A 6,000-nucleotide genomic window follows, 5' to 3' on the forward strand; every position below is an offset into this window, starting at 1 on the left:
TTCATAGATTTTTCTAGAATTCTAGAGTCTAAATTACTAAGAGAGATTCAAATTGGTATTTTGCTTCAGTTTGAGTAATCAATTAGTAAAAAATTGTTTTGCATGTCGATTTTGATGTGTAAAACCGAATGGAGTTCTAGGCATAAGGATTTGATTCGAAATTTTGTGATATATATATGATTGGTATGATTTTGTTCATTGGTATTAAATCGAAATAAGGTTTGGGTTCAATCTAGAAATATGCATGTAACGTTAAGTGGTTGCATGTTGATTTATAAAGGATTTATTTGATTTTATCATGTTATTTAGGTTCGAATTTTTGAATTAAAAAGGAAAGGGATAAGTTATTTTGATGTCGAGTTATGCGAATCAGTGGTTATTTGCTAAATGTAAAGTATTAAACTAGTTGCGATGTTAAGGTTATAAAAGTATATCATATTATATGCTATATAAATATACTTGAGCTTATAAGCTAAATGTTTATTGCGATTGGGGTAAACGTTAGACGTTCTGAGAAACGTCGGGAATCGATCAAGTACCTAATTAGAGTTCTTTTTTGTACTGTAGATTTGGATAGCATAAAGAAAAGGATATATTAGGTGGCAATAGCTCGATAACCATAAAGCAGAAAAGCTATTTGAGGCAAGTAACTCTGCCTTCTCTTATGATTTGATTACAGAGAGGATATTGTCAATGCCATGATAAAGTAGCGATTCCTTATAACACTTGTGATAAACCTGTTATTGATTTCTTAAAAACCCTGATATTGTTCTTTGTAACAACTTGTTATCAATCCTTGTTGATCCTTTATAATAACCCTATTGATCCTGACATTTATTACCTTACTCTAGTACCTTATCTTTTGATCTCGTGAACCCAAGAGAACCTTTATGAACCTCCTTACGTAATGTTTTGATTAACCTAGATTCTTCGATAACCCGTATACTTTCTTTTGTATTGATCTTTCAAACTATTCTGATCCCGAACTAGTATACCATGTTTATCATTTGATCAAGATCTTTAGTATTGATCCCTGTTTACTTTTGATTCGTTCACTTTCCTTGAATTCTTGAATTGAACTTAAGAATGATCTTCGACCTGAATGAGTCCAAATGATTTCATATTCTTGGTAACGATAAAAATGAACTTAGTCAACTTTTCCTACTTCCAACATTAAGGTTTTCCAAATGAATTCTTGATGGATTGGATAGAGACGTAAGAGACTAGTGGGACTAGTCCAGTCACATAAAAGGCTAGCGGGGCTAGTCCAATATAAGGCTGAAATAATGCCATAGGTACCATAATGACCAGATGGAGGTCGGTACGGGCTGATCACTCATATTATATTTAATAGATGAATATTCCAATCAAGGGTTCCTTTATATTTTATAAAATAGAAAATGAATATAATCTTTAAAGCAGTTTGCTTCTTTTAAATAAAAGGAGATGATTTGTATCTTCGTGAAAGATATGAACTTGTGAACCCTGTCACTTTAATTAGTTGTTGAATTTCAAAGCTTGAATAATTACTTCTTTCAATTGAAAAACTCTTTCAGAGTCCTGCTAATGATTTGTGATGAATGTCGGCTTTCTCCCAATCTTGAGCCTTGAATCCTGAAAGCCCGAAACCTTCTTCATGACCTTTACTTAGCCAATAAACTGCCACCTAGGAATGAAAGTAGAATGCCTCAGATATTGATATTTATGTTGCATTATAGAACTGTCTATATAGTTACTTGCTGAGCTTTTTTGCTCATTTATTTGCTTTGATCTAACCATGACAGTTAAGCAAGAAGATGGTCAGACTTGGGCGCACCGCTCACAAGAGCATTCCTGGAGGTCCCTATCGAGTAGTAGGTTTCCAGATGCCAGAGCAGATAGTTGTTGTGTGTGTGAGCAAGCGTGTTAGTTGGAGGACTTGTATAAGCTAGTTTAGATACTTTGGGTTATCTGTCGATTCCAAGTCGGAATCGTATAAATTTATATTTAAGTATATTTTGGGTTGTAATATATTTATTATGATCGGTAGTTATAATCTTGTCTCATACTTTATCTTGCTTAGATCCTGTTATTATTATTATCGGGGTTTATTATATTTGCTGTTAACATATGTTAGATATATTTGATAATGTCATGTCTAATATGATTTGTGTTTAGTTTTCAGATCTTACTTAAACAGGACAAATCAGTACTTAACGGGAAATCAGCACTTATACTGAAGTCAGAACTTAGGTTGTCAGAACTTAAGTTATCAGGAGATATTTATCAGGAGATAATATCAGGACTTAAGGAGACTTTCAGATAAGAAAGGTGGCTGATTGAAAGGAAAGAAGATCAAGACAAACGAAAGAAGAGATATGCATGAAGAAGGAATTCTATGAAGAATAGAATACTTGGAAGAAAAGATATCTGATTGATATATTTTAGGAAGCAAAATTATATTCCATATCAATTAGTGATTATCTTGTAACTATGTAGTATATAAACACAGACATAGGGTTTACACTATAAATATTATCATTATCGAGAATAATATTCATTGTAACCCTAGCAGCTCTCGTGATATTTTGTTCATCACTAAGAGAGGACAGTTCTACATTGTAACAGAGTTTAATAAAGTTTGTTTTCTGTTACTTGTGTTCTTTGAATTCGATTTGATTGTGCTATACATTGTATTCAACTCCCCTTCTACAGTATGTGTGACCTAACTGAAAGGCATATGGCATAGCCTATTTGTCTATTCGAGGATTTAACTCAACTCAAATAAGAATGTAATAAGTAAATAGTGGATATATCATCAAAGAGATCTCACAAATTAACATCTGTCAAAGGATTCAGAAACAATGCTCATCTACAGACTTGAGGAATTAATTCACTGGAAGAAGCTCAAGAAATTGATCAAGCCTCAGTGATACAAATCAAGATTGTGGATTGACAGAGATCTCGTCAGAGTATCAGAGAATTACAAGGATTTAATCTGAAGAAAAACAAGTATCAAAGTGAAGACATGAAGAAACATCACGGAAGTTAGTCACTCATGAACCAGACAGTACATCGAGTGTCAACATTGAAGTGGTGGAATTGATTCATAATTCTCAATGATTTTCAGAAGATTTTCAAAAGAATGGTTGCTGCTCAAGATTAGTATTAATTCTCTATTAATTAATTAAGTCATATAATTTAATTAAGAAAATAAATTATATCTACAAAGATTAATTTATTGATTAATTGAATTAATTGATTAATTAATTCTGAATTAATATTAAGGATTTTCAGAATTTTAATTGGATTAAAATCTGTTTTAAATTAGCAAGACAATTGAAAATGAACTAGCATGACAATCTAGATTGTCATAGCGATTGTCATGCCAGACCATTTTCAATAGTCTCACCGAAAGTTACACTGGGAGGAGGATTGTCTTGCCAGTTCATTCTGATAGTCTTGCTAGTTCATTCAATTGTCTCACCGAAAGTCTTGCTAGCTCAATGGATTGTCTTGCTAACTTAATGGATTGTCTTGCCAATTCAAGTAGGTCTGTTAATTGAATTATAAAGAAAGGAGCAGCACAAGTCATTCTTCATTATCCAGAAAACAACTCAAGAATAGAAAGAAAAGCAGCCACACAATATTTCATTTTCATCTGCTAAATTCAAGATCACAATTTCTAGTTTCCAAGTTAAATCCAAACAACTAGAAATCATTCTCTTGTTCTTGTGTAACTATCTAGCGGATCAAAATCCCTAGAACTTAATCTCAAATTGCGTTTAGCATTTGAATCTTTTTATTGCAAAAATAGAAAAAGTTCATGTCGAATTTATTTTAGATTTGTGACAATTAATTTGAGATTAATCCCTTGTAATCGATACCGTTGTTGTAACACCTTTCAAGTTTAATAATATTTTTATTTAACTTGAATTTTGTTTCACATTTTTATTCCGCACTTAATTCGATTATTCGGTATAGTTTGTATTCAACCCCACCTTCTACAAACACATTGGGGCCTAACAATTGGTATCAGAGCCTTCTGATTAACGAACAAATCAAGATCCTAGACTTTTGTGATTTTTCAACTCCTTGAATTTTTATTTATTCAAAAATTCATAATGACTTCACAAAAAGTTGGAACCGTAAAAATTCCACTATTTGATAAAGAAATTTATATCATGTGGAAGAAGAAGATGCTCTTGTTTTTACAAGTTGCAAATCCCAAATATCTGAACTTGTTAAAGAAGGGTCCAACAACTCCAATGGTTATTGAACCAGAGGTGATAGTAGATGATGTTGTGATTACCAAATCTAGAACCTATCCAAAAGAGCCTGAGGATTTTTCTCCTGCTGAAAAAGAAGAAGCCTCCTTGGATGCCAGCCTTCAATTAATATTAATTGATTCCCTTGATCCCTTGATGAACAGACATGTGATGAACTGTAAAAATTCCAAACACATGTGGGAAACTATTGAGGTAATTAATGAAGGCACAGAGGAAGTTAGGGAGAACATGTTGGAGATCCTAACCTCTGAGTATGAACATTTTAAATCCAATCCAGGAAAAGGAATTACTGAAGTGTTTGAGAGGTACAATGCGTTGATCAACAACCTGAACATAAATGGAAAATATTATTCAATCAGGGAGGTCAACAAAAAGTTCCTTTTAACACTGCCAACTCACTTTGAACATAGAATCACTGACATTAGAGAAGCTAGAGATCTGAGTGAGATTTCTTTGGATAGACTCTATGGTGTGTTAAACACCTATGAGTTGGAGCGAATTTAGCAAAAGGAAGTCTACGGGAAAGATAGAATGGTCAGCACATCTACTGCTCTTGTAGCTGAAGGTCAACAACAACAACAATCTCAACAGTTAGAGAGAATGGTAGAATTTTCCAAGGCTGAGGAAAATGTGTTAGTAGCAGAATATGATCCTCCTACTACAAATCAATCCAGTGATGATTTTTATTCCTTGGAAGAGCTGGAGCAATTGGAAGATGAGTCAATGGCCCAAATTGTCAAGAGATTCTCCAATGTCAGATTCAAGAGAAATCCCAAGTTCAAGTACAAGTCCAACTACAACAGATTCCAGACAGATGGATCTTCATCCTCTAACACCAGCAGTGGTGGATACAAAACAGGGATGGTTGATCGGAGCACCATTAGATGATATAACTGCAATGAGTTGGGATACTTTACCACAAAATGTAGGAAGCCAAAACAAGTAAGGAAGAACTCTTATGATTCAAATCAGAAGAGTAACTCTGAAAGGGCTTATCTGGCAAAGGGAAGAAGCTGGGATGATACTGATAGTGAAGATGAAGAAGAAGGGAATCTTGCTCTTATGGCTATTGATGGAAAAGCTTCATCGTTAAGAAAATAGGTAAAATATACTGATGCTGAATTAGTTTATCATCTAGGAGGTAACTTAGATTATGCTCGTCGTGATAATGAACTGTTAAGTCAACAGATCAAAGACCTTGAGAAAGAGGTCAATGAATTAAGACTTGTGCACATTAATCAAGACAAGTTAAAAGAACAAGGAACTTTTCTAGAGAATAGAGTTAACTGTTATAGACTGTTACGACCGGCATTTTATGTAATATTATTTGTGGATTGGTATAATATTAAAGTCAAATGAAAATATATTCAATGATTGTACGCTAGTGTGAGTGAAAGTTTCTGCATTATAAATTTGCTTTGTGTAATATATGATTTTTTAAAGCAAGAGTTTATTTAATTTCTTTATTTTTGATTTATAAGGAATATTCTAAGCTTTGGAAAAATTTTCTTTTAAAAGGTATTTTGTTCACAAATTTTGAAAATGATTTTATAAAGTCTCTAAAAATCCAAGTTATTTTATGATATAAATTTTATAATTTTTGAACTTGTATTTTATTTTATAAAAATAAATCATTATAAATTTTAGTTGTCATATTTATCAAATTACATAAGAGACCATGCATGCAAATCACCCTTCTATTCTCTCAAAGGGCAAACAAGACTTTTCCAAC

Source organism: Apium graveolens, chromosome 10 (genome assembly GCF_009905375.1).
Source record: "Apium graveolens cultivar Ventura chromosome 10, ASM990537v1, whole genome shotgun sequence".
Taxonomy (NCBI): Eukaryota; Viridiplantae; Streptophyta; class Magnoliopsida; order Apiales; family Apiaceae; genus Apium; species Apium graveolens.